The sequence below is a fragment of the Dipodomys spectabilis genome, unplaced genomic scaffold, assembly GCF_019054845.1.
Source record: "Dipodomys spectabilis isolate Male_0828 unplaced genomic scaffold, ASM1905484v1 ptg000026l, whole genome shotgun sequence".
Lineage (NCBI taxonomy): Eukaryota > Metazoa > Chordata > Mammalia > Rodentia > Heteromyidae > Dipodomys > Dipodomys spectabilis.
Window position 1 is genome coordinate 3,314,571 of NW_024870703.1, and position 26,040 is coordinate 3,340,610.

Genomic DNA, 26,040 nt, shown 5'->3' on the forward strand with positions numbered 1-26,040 from the left:
CAGTTTCTGATCTTCCCTGTTGTTTTCCTTGCCTAATTTCCTGTTTCCCTTTCCTCCTCTATACCTTTTCCATAGCCCTCCCTTTGAGAAGTGGATTGTTATATAAAAATAAAGGTACATACCAATTTTTCTCAATAATTAATTGAGATTCCATGTACTGGTATGAAATACTAGTACTGATCTCAGAGCCTGGGCATTGTCCTTTTGCTTTTTCATTCGAAGCTGGCACTTTACCACTTGACCACACCTCCACTGGCAGCTTTTTGCTGGTTAAAGAGTCTCATGAACTTTTTTCACCAGGCTGGCTTTGAACTATGGTACTCAGATCTCAGCCTCATGAGTAGATAGTTTGACATTCATGAGCCACTGGCAACTAGCCACTCTGCTACTTTTTATTCTCCTTTATACCTACAGACATTCTTTTTCTCCTTTAAGATTTGCGAAAGGCTAATGTGAGTACTGCTCCAATTAAAACCAAAGATATTTGAAGAAATTTATTTACCCTTCACTTTGGCGTTCTCACTTATGAGCACCCTATTTTGTTACGAAAAGTAGCATTTTTGATCCTCTCAATGTTTTGTCACTAGACACTGTTCTCTGCCTATTCTTATTAAAACTATAAATACTTCATGGGTTAGATCACTTTACCAATGACATCATTTGAACACTGTCACCTAGAGAATGGAATAATTACCATAGCAACTGAGCCTTTGTCTTTCAGTACCTAACAAAATTTTGACAGATGGTAAACACTAATTGAAGACCTACAACAGGACATAAATGATAGTGACCAAACTCATCCTAATACCTCACAAATTGGTATGTGTTCATGAAGATTAGATTGAATGCAAGGTATATACAGCTATTTATCTGAAGTTGATTTTGCAATTAATCAAAAGGTAATTGAGATTTTTCTAATTACATTCAGGGACACTAATAATAGGATGTTTAAAACATTTAAATTTTTAAGAGAATAAGACTATTATAAAATAATTGCTTTTACTACATTTGCTAAACATCTGCAATTCTTACAGATAATACCTGTATGTGCTACATTCTGTAACAAATATGTTCTACTTCACTTCAACCTTAAAATCATAAGTTTCCAACTGACTTAAATCTTGAGCATGTTTACATTTTGTGCATGTGAGTATGTGTGTGCACATGTATGCATGCACATATAGATGCTTTTGTTTCCCTACATAAGTGAACAACTTAAACTCAATATGACTTTTTCAGTGACATGTTATCATGCAGACCATCATTCACCACCTAAGAAGGGGATGGTCAAATACCATTTTGATTTCTGATTCCAACAGAAAATTATACCAAACATAATCAATTTAATTTCTCATTCTTTGTCCAGTTGTTGCTGAAGGAGAAATGAGCCAAGTAAATTATCTTTTATCATCAGATCCAACTAAGTTTTCACAAATGTAAGTTTCCATGGCCTAGGACGTACTGGGACAGAGATTTGAATAAAAAGACTATTTATATTTTTTGACATCTCTAAGAACTAAGGAATAAATTTACTAATAAAATCATCCAAGTTATAGGAGAAATCATTTCTCAAATAACATATATGTAGAGATTTTCCTGTTTATGCATTTATAAAACAATATATTGTCGCAGTAACCAAAGCCTCAAAGAAAAAACATCAGTATGTATTAATTTGATCATATTTATAAACATTATTCTTTTTATGTTATTTGATATCCTCTAATCCTTCGAAATCATGTACCAACCAGAAGTTTGGCAACTTTTCAAACTTGACATAAAGCCAATTCAAGAACAGAATTCTAATCTAATCTACATGCCTTTTGTCCCATACTAAGGCTGGAACTCAGAGCTTTGTACTCTTGCTCAATTTTTTCCAATGAAAGCTAGAGCTCTATCAATTGAGCTATGCCTTTAGTTCTGGATATTTTTTGTTTTTGTTTTTGTTTTCTGGTTAACAGGAGATAAAAGAGTCATGGACTTTTCTGCCCAGGTTGGCTTTCACCTACCATCTTCAGATTCAGCCTCCTGAGAAGCTAGGATTACAGGCATGAGCCATTGGTCCCTAGCTTATACACTTATTTTAAACAGAAAATAAATATATTCCATTGGTCAGAACTAAATCTGCTTTCTATCTTGGTTTTTACCTCATAGAACTAAGAGTACATCCATTCTAATCCATGATAGTACAAAAGTACTTTGTAGGATAATGAAATACATGTGCATGCCAGATTTTATTTTACTTTATTTTGTTTCATTTCTGGCGATATACAAATTTAATTCTAACCTACCTGTTCATTAAAGGAAATTCATGTTCATTTCATTCACTCAGAGAGGACAAAGCATAGGCAATCAGATTGGAAGAGGTTATATGTGAAATTAGATTTTTTCTACTCAATGAAGAACTTGGTGCCAACCTACGTAAAAGATTAGGCCAGGCACCAATCGATCAGGCCTATAATCCTAGCTATTCAGGAGTGTGAGACCTGGGGATCATGGTTCAAAGCCAGCCAGGGCATGAAAGTCCTCTGTAAGGCTCTAATCTCCAATTAACCACCCCTTAAAAACTTTAAAAGCTGGAAGTGGTGTTTGGTTCAAATAGTAGAGTGGAAGCCTTGAGAGTAAAAACTAAGCAACAGAGCCCAGGCCCTGAGTTCAAGCCCTGGTATTGGGGTGGGGTGGGGGGGCGGAATAGAACATGGGATTTAAGTGACAGAAACATGCAGTATTTGACTACATATTAGCTTTATAATTTCTTCAAGTCTTCAGTTATGCATGGGAGAAAACAATAGAAGAACAGTATCTGCAAGAAGAGTAGCTACTTTGGATCATTTGATAATTACTTCATTTTCTATAGTGTCTAGTGCCTGGTCTGTGGTAAATATCAATAAAAACAGACGCCATTCATCTGTACTTATGCTACTTTCGCAATCCCATGGTTGTGGTTATTATTAGAGCTTGATTCGGATTGAATGAAAGGAGAAAATGATCAATTTAAACCCAGTCTGAAATTCCTTTCGCACAGGGAAAAGAAACAATGGAGGGTTAATGAGTTAATACAGGTGGCAGCTCCTTGGTGAGAGGCACAAATGAAATCCCCCGTAAGCTTATTACCTCGAGGATGCACAAAAGATTTGAAATGCCAAAAAGCAATTGTATTTTGAATGGAAATCTCTCTGTAGTGTTTTCCCCATGGGAGAAGGAAAAGATAGCTTAGCAATCATCTTCAGATAAGTGAAAGGAGCCCCAGGAAACTCAGCCTGTCTTGTCTTCTCTTGACTTTGCAGGAAGCAAAACTAGGTGCCATGCCTGTGCCCGTTTCTGACTAACAAAACTGAAAACTACTTTAGAAATTCAATGCATATCTTCAGATGATGAATCAAAAAGAATATGGCCTGGGGACCACATGAGTGTCCCATAGTAGGAACAGGCTGGAGATCCTTTTAAGATGGATTACCAGAAACTCAGGCTCTGAGATATAGGAGGTAAGACTGCCACTAGAAACAACTCATTAGAGAATGTGATAATTATAACTAAAGCTTCCTAGTGAGAGGTGGTTTTGCCAAGAAACTCTGAAGATGTCCCCCAATCTTCAAACTGCTTCATGATTACAATTGCTTGACTCTCACATTCTCAAAAAAATGAATAAATAAATTACACCACTTACAAGTGACAAGACAACCTCTAGCTCTCTTTCATCTACAAAGAGGTCTGTATTCAGGTACTTACGAAAGCAAAGGATTACAGATTAATTACCCTGCAAATATGGGATGGTTTCATGCACATTTGTAGATTCTGACACTTGATGCTCTTCAATGAAAGGCTGGAGCTTCTCCATAACTACCCTCCATGAAATTATTTTGGTAAAAAATTCTAGCCATGTTCACTGAACTTCCAATCAAATTTCAGTGTTTTGATTTCATTATTAGGTGCAAATGGGTGGTAAGTCTGATGGGGAAATAATGAGACCATTGGGATGAAAGAAATAGCAAACTAAAGTGGGGGAAACGAAATAGAAGAAAAATTTTAAAATTGAAAAATTTGAATATTACCAGAGATAGGAGAAAATATTCACAAAACAAAAACAAAATAAAACAGAAAATTACTCCAGAATGAATGACTCTTAAGAATAAAAAAAAAACATACTGGAAATAATTTATTACATTATTTAGATAAGAGTTGAGTAACGTTTAAGAGCTTAGAACAATTACAAGAAAGATAAAAGTATAAATGGAGGAAATTATAAAATTAATAAGTCAAAATATTTCAGAATTAATGGGCTTGAGTTTCTAGATGGAAAGTGTATTATGTCTAAAATCAAACATAAAACAATTTTTGAAAACTCTCCATCTAAGATGTATCATCTTCAAATTTCATAGTTCTCATAACAAAGTAAAGAGCCATAACTATTCTGGAAGAGAAAGTAAAAACAGGTTACAAAAGGAAAAAGATTGAAGTTTTATATGGTCTTTACATTTCTCGGTAGCCACAAGTAATACTAGAAGTTAAGAGAGAAATACTTTAAAAAATATCTAGTGTGTCAAATATAAGATATAATAAAGATACTTTTGGACTTGTGAAAATCCAGCATTCCAAAGATGAGGCTTAAAAGCTTAAAGGAAAAAAAAATCCAAGGAAAGAAAATACTGAGACTCAGGGACTAGGAGTTCTGGTGCAACAGAGGAAGGAAAAGTCTGTGCACCAGACTTAGAGACCAACTACATAAAATGGGAAGATAAGGATGGGAGACTCCAGAAGTTATGATCCAGATAACCAAATAGAAGTAGATGAATGGACAGACTGCCTGATGTTTGCATATTAAGAGGTTTTAACCTTCCCCAAATTGGAATAGCTGGTTTTTGTTGTTGTTGTTGTTGTTGTTATTTTTTTAATTTTTTGAGGTAGAGTCTTGCAATGTAATCCAGGTTAGGCTGGAACTCACTGTGTAACCATCCCAGACTGACCTTTAATTTACAAACTTTCTGCCTTAAGCCTCTCCAGTTCTGGGATTATAAGAATGAGACACCATGACTAACAACATGCAACTATTTGGGAAGTTTTCATAGATATAAGATAATGGAGGTTTCTCTAAGTTAAATAGGATTCTTGAAATTGATCACTAAAGAAATATATGTGTATAAGCTAACTGTTGTATTTCAAAATGGCTCTTTAGTCCTTTAAAAATGGTTTCCTGACTTGAAAAAGATTTATATGAATTCATAGTCAGGCATAAAACTGTCTAAATTTCAGTTAAGTGGAAAGGAAGATTAAGGCTTTCTCTGTCTCTGGGAATTCAGAAAGGGAGAACTCTTTGTTTCAAGGTAATATGGACAGCAATACTTACACAAGAACAGCCCTCAAAAGGACAAACAAAGGCGAATTTAACTACTGAATGCTAATACAAAACTTCTTTAAAATATTCACTACCGATTCTAGGAATAAATTTGAAAATCAATATGTATCATCTCCACATTGGTTTTATCCTGAGAATGCAGCACAGGGTTTAGATTTTGAAATAAAATGAAAATCATCACATAAACAGATTAAAGGAGAAAATTCAAATTATCATCTCAATAGTTGCTCATACAGCATCCAACAAAATTCAACATTAATTCATGAATAAAGAAAAAGCTTTAGAAAATTACTAAGAATTTCCTTTTCCTGATAAAGGGAATCTACATACCTACAGCAGAATCATAGTAATGTAAATCATTAGAAGTCTTCCAATTATTAGCGAGCACAAGACAAAGATCCCTAGGATTGCCATTTCTATTTCATGATGAACTGGTTGCCCTTGCCAACATAGTTAAAAAAAATGTAATTAAGAAGTATATACTATGAACAAAGAGGCAAAGATGCCATTATTTGCAAGTGGTATTATTGTTCCTTACATACAAATCTAAGAAAATCTACAGGCAAATAATTCAAATTAATGAAAAATCTGCAGGTATATAAAATTCATATAAAATTCAATTGCATTTCTTTATAGAAGCAACAAAAGTAAATGTATGTTAAAATAGCTATTACTGATAACAACATCAAATATAAAATAATCTTACTATTAAGTACAAACAACGTAGCTCATGATTTAAATGGAGAAAAGTTGTAAAACTTTATTATTACTTGAAAGATATTAAAGATGACCTACATAAAAAGAAATAAGTTCAGTAACAGATTCAATACTTAGTGATAACAATTCTTGTTAATCTATATGTTCAATGAGAACCCAAAGAGATTATGACAGGGATTTTAATGAAATTTGAAAGACCTCATTTAAAATTAACATGAAGAAAAAAAAAGATATTTCTAAAGGAAGAAAAAATAGGAGAATTTACGTTATAATGAATGTTACAAGTCAATTTTAACAAAGATAGTGTGTATCGGAGTAGATTAACACATAGAACACATAATAATTTACTCAGATTTATATGGAAAGTGGATATATGATATAAGTGGAATCAAAGGTCAATGGGAAAAGAATTTTGGAAGTTTTTGTGAAATAACACATTACGGGAGAAGAAAGTCTGATTTCTATTTTGTATGATGCACCCTAATCAATTTACAGTAATTTCATAACCAAAATTTGAGTCTTAAAATATATCATACACAAATATCCTTCTAAGAATTAGAAAAATGTTTTAAACTAGGCACATGAAATCTAAAACAGAAATTAAAATAAAATAGCAACTATAAGTACATTGTCATTACTTTGTTCAACCAGAAAACCAAGTAGCAAATGTGGAGGATCTCTATAGGAGGAAACTATTTGTAAAACCTAATTGCAAAATGACAAGAAAGTAGAGTACATAAAGTATTCCTATAAATAAATGAGAAAAACATTTTCAAAATTTTAATATGTGAGAAATAGAGGAAAATTTTAAATAATCCCAACTTTAAGACATTATATTTTATAGAGAAAATTCTAAAGACTTCTCACTAGGAGAACTAATAAATGAATTCAGAAAAGTTGAAGGATGAGCAAAATAACATTCAAGAATCAGTAATGTTTGTATACACTAATAGCAAGCTATGTGAAAAGAAATTTTTAAAGAATCTATTATTAGCTATTAAGATTTCATTTATAATAGACTAAAGACTTAAAAGGAGACTTTCAGAAGAAGAAATAAGAATGGCCAATAGACACATGAAGAAATATTCAACATTTCTGCTCATAAAAGAAATGCAAATAAAAGTAAAATTGAGATTCTATTTCTATCTCATCCTAGTTAGAATGGCTATTATCAAGAAAACTAACAATAACAGATGTTGACGGAGTTGTGGCCAAAAGGGAACTACACTGTTGGTGGGAATGTAAACTTGTTCAACAACTCTAGAAAGCAGTACCTAAGTTCCTCAAAAGATTAAACATAGAGCTTCCCTATGACCCAGAAATCCCACACCTGGGTATTTGTCCAACTGACCATAAACCAGGCCACACTAAAGCCACCAGTACAGCCATGTTCATTGCAGCATTGTTTACCATAGCCAAGATATGGAATCAACCCTGATGTCCCTCAGCAGGTAAATGGATCAAGAAATATGGCACAATACACAATGGGCAAATATTATACAAAATGGTTACATATATTTCTCGTAATAAACCAGGTAAGACCAGTGTGTGTGTGTGTGTGTGTGTGTGTGTGTGTGTGTGTGTGTGTGTACATAATCTTTCATCAGACAGAATGATAATTTATCATTCATAAGGAAATGGAAAGACTTGGAAAAGCTTATATTAAGCAATGTAAACCAAACCCAAAGAAACATAGATTGCATGGGTTGCCTCATTTATAGTAATTAGAATGTGCCTATAAATCTACAAATAAACCCAATAGAGTAAAAGACAAAAAAAATTACATTCAGACATGATAATTAAACAGGACTCTAAACATTCACACAATGAGACCAAAGAAGGATATTCTTAAGAGATGGTCTAGTGAGAGAAAGAGGAAATGAAGGGGAGAGAAGGAAAGGGGGACAGGGATGGCAAGAATGAGGGAGGGAGCGAAGAAGGGAGGGAAAGAAGGAGGAGAAAGAAGGGAGAACAGAAACAAACCTGGAAGTGTGCTTAGGCTTAATAAAATATTTTGTTGCTCATTCATAGCTAACAGAAGAAAACCCTATCTCAAAAGCAAGCTGGGGACACAATGGCCCTTGCCTGTTTGGTTACTCAGAAATGTAAGGATGCTAAGGATAAGGATGTTGTATGTAGTCTGGGCAAATATTATACAAAATGGTTACATATATTTCTTGTAATAAACCAGGTAAGACCAGTGTGTGTGTGTGTGTGTGTGTGTGTGTGTGTGTGTGTGTGTGTGTGCACATAATCTTTAACAATCAACACACTTTCATTAAAGGGAAAATAAGGTAGCTTCCCCAAATCTGGTGGCCTTTGGACCAGAAAATAATTTGGACAATTGCCTAAATAGACTACATGTATAAGAGGTTTAGCAATATGTAAAAACAACTGCTTAGGTACTTTCTACTTGTATATTTATTACTAAAACCTCAATAAGCATTTAGAGTATTTTTGCCCATAACCACAGTGGAATTTGGCCTCAGATCTACCTTTCAGTTATTCGAAAAATCATAGCATAGCAACTGGCAAATTTAACAAAATTTAAATGGTCTATAGAAAATGTACAGATGGTTTCTCACTGATGCAGTTCATAAAATGAGCTTAGATGTTTAAAATATAAATTTGTGAAACAAAACCTCAGGATTGAAAATCACCATAATTTTGAAGCTTGATAAGCAGCTCTGAGCAAACAACACAGAAAGCTGAAAATCACTATTCTTGTAGATTTTATTTAAAGTATCAGAAACAGTTTTGTCTCCTTATAGTCATACAATTCTTTATGTGTCAGAGAATTTCCTGTTATCATTTGAAAAATTAAGTTTCAATATACCTTTCAGTTCCCTCTAGGTTATTTTTTCATAGCAAATTGGTTTTTTATGTAAAATATACTAAGAAATTTATTAATTTGTCAGTGTTGAAATAAATTGTTGCTCACCTTTGTGCCTCACTGTAACAATAATTTTCTGTGAATAAAAAAAGCCCCAAATGTTACTCCCATGTTGATTTAGAAGGTGATTTTGAAACACTGACATATTCTATGGTACAGCCAATTATGCAAAGATAATAATCAATTAAAATTAATTTGTGTGTGTGTGTGTGTGTATGTGTATTGGAGTTTGAACTCAGGGCTCTTTGTGCTCTTGCTTGGCTTTTTTGCTCAAGGCCAATGCTCTACAATTTGAACCATACTTCCATTTCCAGCTTTTTGCTGGTTAATTGGAGAGAAGAATCTCTCCAATTTATCTTCTCTGGCTAGCTTTGAACTGCTGATCTCAGGCTCCTGAGTAGCTAGTATTACAGGCTGGTGATCTTTTTAATAATTTTTGGAATCGTGGGAGAAAATTTTATTTAAATCAGTCAGTGGGTCATATCCAGGTAATATACCACAAATATATATTATGTTATATATATATATATGTAGTATTTTATGACAAAGGCAATATTCTATTCCAAGTAAATTCTTAAATTAAAAGTGAGATTCTTCGTTGTCATCCTCTCAATATAAGTTGGACAAATTAAACTAATAAGGGAAAGGGCAGTCTAGGCATCTAGAGACAGAGCTGTTAGAAAGTTAGATTACTTGTCACAAATGGGAACTTTTGAGATGGAACATCCAAGCTACTTTGTGCCGTGCATATATTTTTTAACTCACAGAGAAACTACTAGGTAGATATAAACCTCACATACTCATAGGACCTTTGTATTTCTGAGTTAGAGATTACTTCTATCTCTAGGTAGTTCAAAAACTTCACAATAGCATGTCAAACAGCTGATATCTTCTATTCTGGTTACTTTCTCAATGATCTTACATTTAGTGCTTGCCTTGGTACCGTTAGCCATATTTATGATGTGGAACTAGGTGGGGGCCAGGTGGAGGGATAGCATGACAGAGCGGGGAGAGATTTGGGGCACTGTTACTTATTTAACTGTTGGTTTTTAGGTCATTTTGGTACAGTCATTCAAAATGAGTGCAGTAATTGTAAGCATTACAAAGGCAAATCCTTTAAACTAACAAGAAAGTTATTTTATGCTATTGATTTTCATTTGCTTGAGATCCTTGGCATTGGGTACAATGAAGTTAAATAGAATAACTACCAGGAAGAAGTAAACAGGCTTGGATGGGGAAGGATGATATTGACCAATTCTCCGTGGTACAGTGTATGATGAGCAGGTTTATTGCTGTATGCTTTCTGCCACAATGTTAGAATAGAGATCAAATATTGCACTTCTTTCAGGAAACACGATTGGATCTTGTCTAGTGAAATTTCCTCTTGGAAGTTATATTGTCCTTTATTGATACCTTTTCTTACAATAGTCATCATTTTTTTAATGTTAGAATTATACTGATCTTAAGTGCTGGAATGTTTGATAGAAGGAACAGAATCATGTCATTTCTATACCTTGTTGGGGAAAAAAATGTCAATCAGTTATAATTCCTGAGTAAGACTTTTTACAATTGTAATGAACTCGTTCAGCATTCTCCATCAGGCTGCGCATGGCCACATGGGCTGGGTAATTGGAGAAGGATACGTCCAGTTTCCTTCTCCAGTATCTGTACTCTCTCTGTTCCCCTAGGGAAGCACTTTAATAACCAACTGCCAGATCAGTGAAAATAGCTCATGGGTTTTTTTGCATTCTTGAGATGTGTATGTGCCATGGACTAGAAATAAATCCAGATAACCAAATTGAAGATAATGATCGGAAGATGCTCAATGTGAGAGTTGTCATAACCCAAGTAAAAAGAAAATAGGGAAGACTAATTAAGGATGATCGCAGTGTATCAGCAAATGGCAGAGAGGTGAAGTACTCTCCCAATGATCTCACCTGTGAGACTTCAGTAAAGAGGCCAGGGAGTTTAACTGTTTATAAAACAGGCTTCACTTTCTTCCTAGGCATTTTCTTGGAGTAGGGGCAAGGAGAAAAACCAAAACCTATGAACCTACTTTTTTGAGAAACAGTGCATGATTTATTGAGGTGGTAAAACAACGAGGTGTCAAGGAAGAAATGGAGTGCATAGCACACAACATTTTCTTCTGAACCAGTGCAGAATAATACAATGTGTTATTTGTAAAATGTCGTGTTGTCACACGAACAGACATCCTCACATATGAAGCAGGGTGGCATTTAGTCATGATAATTCAGCCCCTAAAAATGTAAATTGTTGAATTGCCATTTGGAAGTGTGGGTTCCAAAATAAGCATTTGTGTTATTTCCCATTGCTCTCTGGTCTTTCGCTAAAGGTCAGACATTCCTTGTGCACACTGGAGGCCCAACAGAATGAAGGGCCACTAGTTCCTCACAAAGACCTACCCCACCCTCTTAGGAGACTGATACACTCTGGAATCTCTACCCAGCTTGCTTTTTCCCACTGCTTTTCCTTTGGCAAAATTAATTTCCTTTCCCGCATTGGTATGCTCTTAAATCCTCCCGTAGATTTTAAAGAACTCTTTCAACATTTCTTCAATGCATTCCTTGGATCATGATCTTGGTATTTGTCAGTGATGTTATTGTAAGCCACCATTTCCTCCTCTCCTTACAATGAATGTGAAGTTCTTTACTAAAAATGAGCTGTGCTTTCTAACTCTTATTTATATAAAGATTACAATCTCTGTAATGTTCTACTGAAGAGTTGAAAAGCTGTTTCTCTTTTCCCCCTAACATTTCATTACTAAAGCTTTCCTCCAAGCTCATGATTGCTAGGAAGTCATATCCTAGGCAGAAATTTTTATATGATACAGTGCTCAACCATGATTTAATGGTGGATTAATAGGGGGATGGTAGCTGGATAGACTTGGGTTTGGTAGAATGGAGCTGCCATGTTCAACACTCACTAGCAAATTCACTTGGCACAGAATCACATGGCACAGAATTCTGTACTATTTCTCCCCAGCATGAATTGAATTTTCACAATATGCCCACTGCTAAGGAAAAGTGAAAAAGATCATATGCTCTTAATGCATTTTTATCTGAATGGAGAATCTGTTTTTTCACGGAGCAAAAAATGTAAATAAATGTAAATAATGTGTGTGTAGGAAAATAAGGGTTGATAAAGATTTACCTAAGGTCCCAGGAAGATGGTGAATAGGTTTTCAGGTTGAGTGTGGGTTTTAATGAATATTGATACTTAATCAGCTGGTATATTCTTGTAAATTCTATGTTTAGCAAGTTGAATTCCTGCACTGTGGCCAGCATTAAGTTAAGCATGAATGCACTTGAACTGTAGAATTATACTTCCAATGTTAAAAGTTTATTTGCACCAGCACCAGTAAGTTCTTTGCCCCTCTTAAGTTTCACTTTTCTCTTTATAAAATGAACTTACTCCTGGTATTCACCTGATATATGAGTTCACCACAAGCTGAATTAAATAATGATTTTAATCATGTGGATGATGTCTGTGTTAATAAAACAGTGTTATCATTGTTGTTTTCATTATAGTGTTTATTACATTTTGTGCATCTATCTAGATACTTCTCTAAATATCAGTTATTAACAAGTCTATATAACTAAAATTAAACCTTCAAAAGACCTAACTAATAAGCTTTCTACAGTGATAACTACAGTTTTAGTCTCTATTAGATACATATAAGTTCAGTTATATATGTAAAGGAAGAGTTTTAGTCTCTATTAGATACATATAAGTTCAGTTATATATGTAAAGGATATTGTTATGGTTATATGGAAATAAATGAAGACTAACCAAATTAAGTAAAGCAAAAATTATCCAGAACTTACTCTCACAAGAGTCAACTATCACTATTTAAGTTTTGGCAGAGACTATAAGGCCCACAAAGAAGCAGGAAATCTTTATCGAGAGAAAAAGATAAGGCTCCATGTATGCTACGATTGGAGCCAACTTCCATTGGGAAGCTGTAACTGGGCTATGTAGAAACTGCATATTCTACATGAGAGGAAAGGGCTATTGTTTTGCCGTTCTCTGGTTGATCCTGTTTAGAAGAAGAGTCAAAAATGAAGGGAGCTCTCACTGATGAATCAAGTCATGGCTATTTTAAGCTGATTATTATAGAGGTTATTGTTTGGTTTCCTGGATTGTTACTTGAAATGGCAGTCTGACTTCCTTCAGGATGATATACAGCAGGTTGGCTTCCTGGACTAGTTGAGAGGTAATGGTTGGTTTTTGAGGCATGTCCCTGTAGATTGTGGATCAAAGTTCTATTTTCATATATGGTCTGGCTGCTGTCCATTTGCATATCCAATCATAGGAGTAAACTTCTAATATCTGGGGGAAATTCTGGGGTCTGCCTTATAAAATGTGTGGCCTTGAGCAAATTGGTACATCTCCCTATGACTCACTAACTCTATGAAACTCTGTCCAAAGAAATCAAAACCTTCATAAATTGACAGGATCACAATAATTAAATAAGTTAAAATAGTACTTGGCACATAGTATTGGAGTTGATTTTTATTGATAAAAGGAACATCTGTGAGGTATAATTTTAGAATTCATAAGATTCAATGTGAGAGACAATTGAAGGAATCTATAAACACAATAATGCAATTTATACCAATGTAGTTTCCACCTTCATATAAGTAACGGTATTATCTCTATTCCATTCTCATGAATGAGAAAATATATTCCTCTAAAAAGTAGCCAGATTCCTAATCCTTTGCTTCTTTCCTGTCACACAAGCATGTAATTAATGACAGCAAGTGAAGTGCATTTCTCTACCCCCTCATAGTGACTATGATCATGTGACTTAGTTTCATCAACTTGCTTTTACCTTGGGGACATAATATGAGGTGAAGCCTTCAATGCATTTGCATAATAGGGTTTTAAATCCTATGCGTCTGTGATTGTTATGAGAAATGCATGTTCCAGAAAGCTCCTGTCTCTTTGGTCTGCCCCCCCAGCAAGAGTTATGTGAAGTGAATCTAAACCTAACCAGGGCCTAAGCCAAGCTCAGAGTACCCTGAAGCAGAACAGCTCCCTTGTGCTCACATCTGTTAGAAATGCAGATGTTTATTGTTACAAACCAACAGGTTGAGGAAATAGTTGGTAGGCACCACTATGGCAATGATAACAGGCTGACAGAGAAGAAAATAGCAGAATGTCTTTCATCCATAATTTTATCATCAACTGGGTAAAAAGAGCTGTTGATCCACAAGAGTCTTAGGAAGCTGAAAAAAAAAAAAAAAAAAAAAGAATGATGATGTTTTGATAAGGCAGCAGTGATGAGGACAGGGATGTTACCTGAGACTCCGGGAGAATTCAGGCAACAACAGCCATTTGGTTTGAGCATACAAAGAGAGAGTGAGTGGAATATTTATTTCATATCATTGTTTTGAATAGGATAAGTAAAAGAGTTAAATTTGTCTCCTAGCAGCATGGAGATGCCTATCCGTAGAAATAAAAATTATTTACAGCTAATAATAACCTATCTGAAAAACATACACCTTTAAAAACAATTTCCATTTCATGGAAAAAATTTCGACCAATGTAAGTTCACTGATTGCTAGCATTCCCTGTGTATGATTACACTAGCAAGGTCTTTAGAAATACTGTATATATTTGACTTACTCTTGCAGTTGGGGCATCAGATGGAATCTGAAGATTGTGTTTAGAATATCAGCCTTTGCAGTGACTTCTGCCAGCACAGTGGAGCAAATCCTTCCTACGTTTTTGCAGATGACATGTTGGTAAAGCTTCGAAACATCAGAATAGAAGCAGACAGAAATACTACCTTCTTAGTGATGCAAAACCCCTATATGCTCTGAACCAGGTAAGGTGTATAGTATTTATAATTATCTTTCTTTACCAGAAATCTCTGAATTTCAGAAGGTGTCGTATTTACCGACTGATTAGGTACCTGACTATTCTCCCATCAGTCCTAATTCAAAATGTTTCTCTTAACCTCCATTGTTTCTGTTTTTGTTTTTGTTTGTCAAAGCAATAGATTTAGAAGATTCACTGTCAGTGCAAGGTGTAGCTTAAAATAAAATTTTCTTTATGCTAATTACCTCTACTTGCTGAGACAAAGGACTATTAATGAAAGTGAGATCATGATAAATACCATCAGGATGAGTCATAATTAAAATGAGACAATTCATTTGTCAGAAACAAATCAAATGCATTGCATAATAATGCAAAAGGCAGAAAGACTGCTGCCAAAAACGGACCAAAAAGCCTCTGTCAATTTTAACTAATACACCTTCTTTAGCTTTCTCTTTTTCCATTGTTATGCTTTTTTATTCCTTTTTTAGAAAAGAATTTATTAATAATGGTCCCAATTAGTGGTAATAATAAGTTGCCTCATCCAGGCTATTTAAGCTTTAGCAGAAATTACTGCTCAAATTGCAGGGGTGGTACCACAGATAACTGTGGAAATTTGTGGAGTTGGATCTTCTTAGGTGCAACAATGGGATGGAACACCTCTTCCAAACCTATTTTCAACACCCACAGGAACTATATTACCTGAGTATGATCTGAAAGTGTCATTTTTCTTTTTCATGACTTTCTCATCAAACAATGGTAAAAGCAAATTAAATCTGTATCTTAGACTTAGCTATTTTAAGCAAAGTCATCTATTGTATGGAAATAATCTCTCCTGCCATTCCATATTCCATCTTTTAAGGGTGGAAGGAGTGGAGGAATTAGGTATACCAGAAATACTAGGTGTATGTCATATTCAAGCCCTCAAGCCTTCCTTCATAGGATTAGGTGATCATTGATGTTCACTGGTTTCCTCTAGATTGTATAATTTTCAAAAAAATACGGAATCCCATTTTTGGAATCTCTTGCTAATTTTATTTTATTTTCTCTTGCTATTTTTATATGCCTGTTCTTAGTTAATTTTCTCTATTGACTAGTTTATTTTTTTACTAATGAGACTATATTTTTAAATGAACAACCCATTTCAGTAAGGAAATTTTGAAAGAGAAAGAAAAGGGGTAGAAAATTATAGTGCACCAAAAATCTCCTACAAAAATAATCCCTGCTGATCTGTTAAAAACAATCAAAGTAATGTCTTAAAAATTTGAGCAACAGAAGTGGAAAAGTAAAATTTAAAAGTCTCATCACTTCTCTATAATGTTAGCTTTGGTTATCAGTGTTTGTTGTTTTAAGACATTTAAGGCATGTTTTGAGTGAACACATACTTTATAGAAAACAATGTGCTAAGTGCAACTGGTAGAACAGGAGAAAAAGGTAGATCATTGATGGTTTTGCCAGGAAGATCAAGAATCTGTCTCTCACCTTAAAGAAGCTAAACCTCAAAAGCCAGAGAATTTTGTATTTTTTAAGAGAAAGTTTTCTGTTTTCAATATTGTATTTCTGTTCAAATTATTCAGTCTCCTCTCAGAGATGATTGTTTTCCCTTCCCACTGCCAATGGTTTTGCCCTGAGACTTGCATAGCCACACTCTGAAATGTTTCAGATAGCTATGGAAACCTGAGCTGCAGACTGACCTCATGGTGGGATTATGGCCAGCTGGCCCCTCATGGATGTGAATGAAAAACCTCTTTGGTGGTTAGCCACTGAAATTCAAGAGAAATATTTTTGCATGAATATAGTTTAATCTACAAAAAGACCCTATAATTTGAAGACCCCCAGCCTGTCAAGAAAGAAAAATGCTAGAAGAAAGCAGGAAATCACCAAAGATTACCCTATTCAGAAAGGACCACCTTAACTACTGATGACATTTCTTTCTGTACTCATAGATGAGAAAGTATTAAATGACTGGGTGAAAATAATAAAGAATCCAATTATTTTTACAAAACTTTTATTTTATGAAATATTACATTTAGCTTTTTTAACATCAAGAAAAGTAATAAAACAAATTAAAGGTATTTCTCACTTTCAGATAAAGGCTAATTCATTACAAGAACCATTCATATTTTAAAAATATTTCTATTATTAAAGGATTATTTTAAAAATTTAAGAATTTGTGGTGAATACTCTTCTAAAATACATATAATAATTCAAGTGATGTCACAGTCCTACGCTTTGAAAAATGAACAAATTAATGTCCTAATACTTTGAAGAATAAAAGATTCCAAATAGCTAAAGCAATCCTGAGCAAATAGAGGTATGATAGCTTGAGGTATCACAATTGTACCAAAGAGTTACAGTAACAATAGCAGCACAGTACTGGTATAAAACAGACACATAAGTTAGTAGAATAGAATAAAAGATTCACAATTAACCTATTTAGATACAATCTGATTCCTCACCAAGTATCTAAAACTGTTAAGTTGCAGAAAAGTCAGTCTCTTCAACAAATGGTGCTAGATAAACTGGGTATAATTTGAAGACCAAAACTAGATGCCTCTCTTACACTCTGTATAAAAATAACTTATGTGTGCCTACAAATCTATAAGTAAACACACTGGATGGTAAAAGACAAAAAAATGCATTTAGACATGATAAATTATTCAGGACTGTAGACATTCACACTGAGAGTCCAAAGGAAGTTATTCTTAGGAGAGGATCACAAGGGTTCAATAGCTATGTGAATATGATTATATAAAATGCTATTTAACAAAATGAAGTCCAAGAAATAGAAACAGGAGGATTTTTTTTTCCTCCTTTGTTGCTGTTTGTTTCTGTACCTGTTGTCTTGTTTATAAGTTTATCTCTTTAGGGGAGGGTAGAGGAGGTGTACAGAAATGGTGGGACCAAGGATGAACAAATGCAGCAATGTTACCCACTAGACACTGTTGAAAATGAGCTCTACAACTTGTGGGGAAGGATGGGAGTGAAAAACTGGGGAGAAAGCAAGGGAGGGGGTGCCACTGTTTAAAAAGAAAAGTACTCATTACCTGACTTATGTAACTGTAACCCTTCTGTACATCACATTACACTAAAAAAAGAAAAGAAAAGTGAAGAGAGATGGAGTAGGAGGAGGGCAAGAATATTAAAAGAGGCACTGTATTCATAAACTGCTCTATTGAATGTTCTAAAACTAAAGATAAAATAAAATAAAAATATCAAAATAAATAAATAAATAAAACATCAAAATGGATCAAAGACCTTAACCTAAAACTTTGAAAGAACTACAATAAAACATAAAATAAAAAAAAAAATAGCTGAAGATAAAGGCACAGCTAAGGACTTTCTGAATCGTACATCAATTGCTTGGTAAATAAGAGAATTGACTTTTGGGTTGAGTCAATTTAGAAAGCATCTGCACAACAAAAGAAACAAAGCAGAATGAGAAGACAGCCTACAGAGTGAGAGAAAAAGTGTGGCCAGCTATTCATTAGATAAATGAATAACATCTAGAATATACAAAGAGGTTAAAAAATTAAATATTAATTAATGTCATTATTAAATGAGCGAGTTGACCAGGTAGTCCTCAAGAGACAAAGTACAAATGACAACTACATAAAGTTCAATATCTTCAGCCATATAGTCAATGCAAATTAAATTTATGCTGAGATTCCATCTCACACCATTCAAAATGGCTATCATGGTGAAAACACAAAACAACAAATGCTGGTTAGGACACAATGGGGAAGGAACCCTTACACACTTTGGGTGGGAATGTAAACTATGACAGCCATTTGGAAATCTAGTATGGAGATTCTTCAAACGTGCAATCAGAACTACTATATGAGCACTTACCTGAAGGAATGAAAGTCAACACACAATAGAGACATCTAGACACACATGTTTAGGGCAGGACTATTCACCATAGCCAAGCAATAGACTAAGTCTAAGTGTCCATCAAGTGATAAATAGGGTAAAGAAAATTTGGCACAGATGTACAATGCAGTATTATTCAGCAATATAAAAGATTAAGACATTATTTATAGCAAAATGAGTGGAAATAAGCCATACTTAGACAAATATTGTATTTTTTAAACTAAAAATAGGACATGAATATAAAAGAAAGACTGCAGAATGAGGGGAAACCAGTGTGAGGCAGGAAAAGGAAAGGAAAGGGTAATGGGTTGATGTGGAAGACTGAATACGATCACAGTTCCTTATACATGAATGTAAGTGGACTAATGGAACCCACTAAAATGGTTAAGGAGGATAAGAAAGAGAAATAAAGGGAGAGGTTGTTCAAAATGCAGTATGGAGCTATTACAATAAATCTCCATTGTACAATTAATACACTAAACATTAAAATGAGTGTTCCTATTTCTCTGAGACTCTGCAGAATCATTTATCTGGAATCTTGTATGCTAATTTGCATAATTCTTTTTAGTTCCTGGTGAATTCTTTACCAGGCACCTTTGTTTCCTTTATTACACGTGGTCATTCTTATTGTTTTTTTTTTTCTCTTTACTTTCCACGAAGGAGATGGAGTTTCCTTTTCTGAGTATTATTCATCTTGGTGTGACTTTCACTGCTTGCTGAACTATGAAGTGGACGGGTGGGGAGGTGGAGGAGGCATATACTGGAGTCCTCCACTCTTCCAGAGGCAGACGTTCCCTCCATGGTCATAGCTGTGTGCAATATAAAACTCCAACCTCCTACACCTCTTCTCTCCATAGTCTTTAACTATATTATCTAGGAAAATGATATCCCAGGGTACTCTCAAGGCAGACACTGCTAGCTGTCAATATATTTTACCTTCTTTTGGTCTAATTTTGCAATTTGCATTGCTTATTTACTTTATATTTTGTGGTTTACTTGTGGTTTTATTGTTGTTGTTGTTTTATTGATAAGAGAAGGGTTTAAGCCTTTGGGTTTTGATATTTCAATTGTCTTCAATGCATTCCTCAAAAGCACTAGAGTCAAATGTCTTTCATCTGGCATGTAAAGAAAGCATTTTTAATTTCCTTTGAATACTACTATGCAATTTATTCCTCTCCTTGATAATCTGAAAACTCTTCAAGTTTTTGACTAAAGATTGTAGCCAGTTTTTTTTAAAAAAAAAACCTGTGAAAAATAATGATAACATGAAGACAAAATGAAATACTTGGCTGTATCTTCCACTGACCATAAGATCTGTAAAAATTCAATTAACAGTCAATGGTGATTAACAAATTCAAGCAAATGTTGATTCAGGACCTATTCACCATTCTACTTTTCCAGGTTAACAGTGAACAGCGGAGAGAAGAAAATGTTGTATCCACATTAAAGCAGATTAAAAAGCTAGGTATAGTTTTTGTGTTTGAGATAATAAAAACATTTTAAAATATATGTGTGCTTATCCTTTGAAAATGTAAAATTTGCTTTGATCTTTAATATTAAGCATTGATTTTTTTCCTGATGACATTATTTACATTGTGTGCAGTGGGTGTTTTCATTCTAGTTCACATGTGCATAAATGTAGGAAAATTAAGGAATAAACATCACTAAATATTCTGACTTTGATCTCAATTTTTACCTTTGTTCTGTTCAATCACCATGTGTTTGATACTTTGTTTAAGTTCTTTGGGCCAAATGATTAGTGTAATATCAAAACATATCAGAAAAGTCATGTTTAGTAAAGAAGTGAACTCAAACTAAATGAAACTTTACATTAAAAAATGAAAGAACATTGTCCAAAAAGAAATGTACTCTTTGTTCAACGACTTATATAACTGTGACCTTGCTGTACATCACCTTTATAATAACAATAGGAAATAATTTTTTGAAATGTTGAATGTTCAAAAAAAAAAAAGAAAGAAGGGGAAAAGGTCCCTGGAAATTTCAAACATGAAAACCAGGATATTCTGGTTTTTATCCATTTGATAGACATCAAGTCTACTCCAAATGACATTCTGGAAGTCGGAGTGTTAATTGGAGTAATGCATATATTTGTTTCTTCTTTTGGTAAATACTGAAAGATAATGTTCAACAAGCCTGAGTGTACCAGATTACTAAGAGCCTGTAGTGCTGTTAATAATTTGGAATTTGTCCTAAGAGTAATGGAAAGTCTGAGGTTTGCTGAACAAAATCTCTCTCTGTCCTTTAGAGCCAGTATATACAAGTGTCTTTGAAGGAAAAACGCACAACTTGGGGAGAATATGTATTACATACTACAAATGCAACTGGAGAAAAAGATTGAAGGTGTTGACAACAGGAAATAAGAAAAGGAAAGAAGATCAGATAGGAAAACAGAAATAACTTTACTCCTCCTCACTTGGTTTTATGCATTGGATGGAAGTTTTAGCTTAATAAGAATTCTGACAACTTTCCAAATTGGATCTTTCAGACAGTGTCTACCATCTGGGACAGTTCTCTGGAAACATCTGGCTAGTGCTTAAATCTCATGTTCCCATGTAAATGTCTCGCATCACATTTATACAAACTTGGAGGAAAATTGTGATCAATTACAAAAGAGAAGAAAAGTAACAACTCCCAGAAATCTCCAGGGTTATATACTTACTTAATTATGAATCTCATGATTTTCACATTAATCTAGATATGGTGACTATATCAACACTCATATCCAATCATGTGCTTCAAGAATTTTTTTTGGTTGGTAGTGGGGCTTAAACTCTGGCCCTGGGTGCTGTCCCTCAGCTCTTCAGCTCCAGTGCTAGTACTCTACCACTTGAGCCACAGGGCCATTTCTGGTTTTCTGGTGGTCTATTGGAGATAAGAGTCTCATGGACTTTCCTGCCTGGGCTGGCCTTGACCCTCAGATCTCAGCCTCCTGAGTAGCTAGGATATCAGGCATGAACCACCAGCACCTGGTTTCAAGAACATTTTTTTTCTTGAAATATTAGTTTTTTTCTTCTTAACTTAAAATTTAAGCCATGTACTTCCTCCTCCTTTTTCACCTAATCTTCCTCTCTCCTCTACTATTAGAATTTAAACTCAGGCCTCATGCCACCATGCTTCTTCCATTGAGACGGAGTCTCCCTATCCTCCTCTCCCATGTAGATAGGATAACATTCAGGTGCCACTATACCTAGCAATGGGTTGGGAGGGTATATCAGGACCTTTGTGCTGAGACTGGCCTAGAATCCTGACCTTCCCATTTGCAATCTCTCAAGTAGCTAGGATTATAGTTATAAGTCTTTTGTACTTGCAAATTCTTCTTCCTTCTCCTCCTCCTCCACTTCCTCTCCCTCCTTCTCTTCCTTCTTCTTTCCTTCTGTCCTTCCTTCCTTCCTTCCTTCTTTTCTTCTTTGTTTTCATTGTTGTTATTGGTATAAAAATATATTAAATAACCTAATATAGGAATAAAGGTTTAGGTTTTAGACAGTATAGCCTGTTTGAAACTCTAATGTGCTCCATCTCTGCACTGTTAACCCAATATACCATCACTTGGACCCTTCAAACAATGTGAAGAAATAAGAGCTTACAACAGTCTTCAGGAATGAAACTGGAGAAGAAATGATATGCCCCTGAGGGAAATAATAACTAGTCTTTCCAATGAAGTTTCTAAGAGAGTCAGGTGAGCTCATGTATTAAATCCTCTAGTGCAGTTCTAGGCTGTTTGTCAATCATTGCTACTGCTACAAAATCAAGTATCAGGTTCAGTTGCATCTGATGCTTATCAAACATTCTCACACATGTGCAGGGAGAGATAGGATCAATACATTCTTAACTTCATGGTTTTCACTACAGCTAAGAAAAAGCAAGGAGGGATTTAGCATCCAAAGCTTTTTACTTCCCTGATGTAAGGACTGCCAAATCTACAAGACAGCTAAGTAAATGCAATTGCTTAACTGTAGGGGAAAGGAAGGAAAAGGAACAAGAGATTTCAGGAAAGCAATCAACAGGTGTCATGCAAAGAAAATCTCAGATGATACCCATAGAGATGGTAGAGGTGACCTTTGCTCTGCATTGTGGAGTTCCATCAGTACTCAGCTGAAGGTGGGACCCAACAAAGGCTTCGGCCTTCTGGTGGGATCTTTGGCGAGGCAGAGTGCAGGTGGACCTGTCTGGACGGTCTCCATTAAAATGAAAGAAGATGTCACTGTATGTGGACCCAGGAGTGGAGACCAATGACGCCAACACAGAGAAGGCTGGTCCCCAAACTTCAAACTTCCACTCTCAGCTTCTGGTGAAGAAGGCAGCCCTCATTCAAGCGAAGAGCCAAAGGATAAAATGAAGAGCAATCCTTGTCCCCGTCATTGACTTTGCACCTGTCCTTGACCTGAAGAGGGATAGTAGTCAGGATGACCAGCAAGTTTTGGACATGTCACCATACATAGCAGCTGGGCTTGAAGGACCTGTTCCCAGTGGGTTTTCTGCAGGCAAAATTCTCATTTCCTTAGCTGGCAAATAGTATCCCATGTTTTCTAATGATCCTGAGGAAGTAGAAAAGTGCCACAGGCCACAGGAACTGGAAAGACAGAAGGAAATAGAAGAAAGGGAAGTGAGGTATAAGGACTGACATGAAGCTAGTGGTGATTCTGATGAAGATGAAGATTATGAGCAAGAGAAAAAGAAAAGAATTATGGGTAAAACTGCCATTGTCACACCTACTTCTCTTAGAGAGAAAGACAAGGAGTTACCTGGAGATGAGCCTTATGAAGAGGACTCAAGACCTGAGTCTTCCAGAGATGCTCTTCCCCCTCCAGTGCATAAGGAACCAAATAGGCTAAGATCTCTAACAGGGTCCAGCAACTCCTTTCTTGTTAACATGGTACAGTAGCACCTAAGATCATGCAGGCTTCCAGGAATATCAGGGGTTGAGGAAGTACCAGCAGAGGGTGAGCACTGTGTAGTCCGTGGAGTAGATCAGCAAGAGTGGCAGCAAGACCTTGATGGGTGACACCATTGAGAAGGGAGAGGCTCACAGTACATCCACAGAGTCAGGTTCAAATCCATAAATTGAGATGCTTAAGTGCCCTTCTAAAGTGGTTCTGCTGAGGTCATCAGGTCAGAGTAGGAGAAGCAGATGAAGACTTAGAAGTGGAAACCAGGGAAGAATGTGGAAAAAAATGGCAAAGTTGGAAAATATGTGATATTTGAAATTCCTGATGCCCCCCAATGATGAAACAGTAAGCATATTTTAAGCCATGGTTGATCTGAAAAGCAGATGTCTTGGGGGTGGATTGGCAAATGCACGTTTCTACAATTTGGATAAATTCAGGGTCATGGATTTGGCAGAAGAAGTTAGATTTTTAAGATCTAGAGTCATTTCTGACGATCTTCAGATGAGCCATAGACTGATCACTGAGAAAGGGAATACACACATAGATGCATAACTTTCTATCAGACATTAAGTCCCAAAAGTAAAAGTAAAGCTAAACTGTAACAAAACTGAATGAGGTTAGGAAGTAAATCAAGAAACTCAAGAAAATGGAAAATTAGAAAGAAATACCATAGTATAAAGGCCCTGAGGTCAGCAGTACATGAGAATAATTGGAGAAGCCTTACAGCATTGATGGATGGGAGATTGAAGAGATACAGGCAGAGAAGACCTAGGGTTGTGATCATAAAACAATTGGTAAGGGCAGAGGAAAGGTTGGTACTTTATTCTAAATATGAGATCCATCAAGAAGGTTCTTAGCCTAACAGCAACTTCTGATTTATATTTTAAAATGTGAGATGATAAAAATCCTCTCTCTATTGAAGATATCACATTATTACTACTCTTCAGTCCATTGTTATTTGGGGGTTTTGTTATCTGAGCTTATGCTGGGTATCTATCTGTATTGTATACTTTATATGGGTTCCTAGCACCAGGAGCATTTGTCAAGTTGCTCAGTTATTTTGGATCTCAGTTTGTTCAAGTGAAGAGGACTTGATTTTTTTTAATTTATAAGCATGTTGTGGAGGTTGTGCAAAAGCTAAACTAAGTAAAGCTCTTCTTAGACATAGGAAATATTCAAAAATGCTATTCAGTGGTTTCATTAAGGTCATCACCATTATTATTATTAAGTGAGCCTACTCAAAGCCCCAGAGGGAAAGGGATAGCTATGTCATAGGCAGAAGGAAATTAAAAATGAAAAGAATGAGGAAATGTATTACATAATAAGAATCTTTCTCTTTCTCTTTTTCTTCCTCTCTCTAACCACTGAAATGATTTAGAAAATTCACAAGGACTTGGCTTTTTAAAACTACATTGGGCTGGACATTGGTGGCTCACACCTGTAATCTTCGCTACTCAGGAGGCTGAGATCTGAGGATCATAATTTGAAGCCAACCCAGGCAGGCAGCAAAGTTTATGAGATTCTTATGCTGGAATAGCAATCAAAACCATCTGAAGTAAAACTTGGCTCAAATGGTAAGAACACAAGCCTTGAGCAAAAAATACGAGGGAGAGTGTAGAGCCCTGAGTTCAAATAAAGTATGGGCACTAAATAAATATTAAAAATTAAAACCCCATAAAAACCTGTAATCCTGGTGACTCAGGAGGCAGAGGCTAGAGGATCACAGGTTCAAGGTAATCCCTGGGAAACATAAGTAGACCCCATCATGAAAAAAGAAAAAATCAAAAGGGCTGAGTCATAACAAAAATGACATAATCCTTGTTTGACATCTGTGATACTCAGAGTTCAATCCTGTACTGAAAAGAAAAAGAAGAAAAAACCATTACATTGAGATATTTCACTTTACTTTTGTTACTTTTACTTAGCTCTCTCTGTAAACTCTAGGAGTAGGAAACATAACTGGGATAATGCATGACCTTTCACACAACTCCTGTAACACATTTAGTAGTCTTGTCTAATTTGCTGCAGAAGTGTTAAAAACAGAAATATGTGTGAAGCAATTAACCAAAAATCTGTGATTACTTACCCTTCCATGGTTCTGAAGTATCTAGGACTGACTGCTAGTTTAGGTAAATCTCTTTCTCTAGCTTTATCTTTTTTAACTTTTTATCAACATAAACCTGGTGATGTGTAGTCACTGTCACTGAATTATGACAACGGAAGTTTCTTTACAGTCATCCTTACAGGCCATCCTATTTATTGCATTTTAGTTATGATTCTACCATTTTTTTTTTATGGTTAAAAGTGTAGACCAGCCAAGAGTAATAAATTTAGAGACTGCATGGTACCACTGAATAATTTAGTAGGCTGAAAGCTTTTCCTCATTTTCATATGAAAGCCAATTAGAAAAAAAACACAGGAATTTCTTTGTAGCTGTGTTGTACATTATTATGATACTG

The 26,040-nt window shown here is 35.2% G+C and overlaps 1 pseudogene; it reads left to right on the top strand.

Moving 5' to 3' along the window:
* The first annotated feature begins 22,890 nt into the window (after positions 1 to 22,890).
* LOC122104592 lies at positions 22,891 to 23,941 on the top strand (annotated as a pseudogene).
* Positions 23,942 to 26,040: the final 2,099 nt, after the last annotated feature.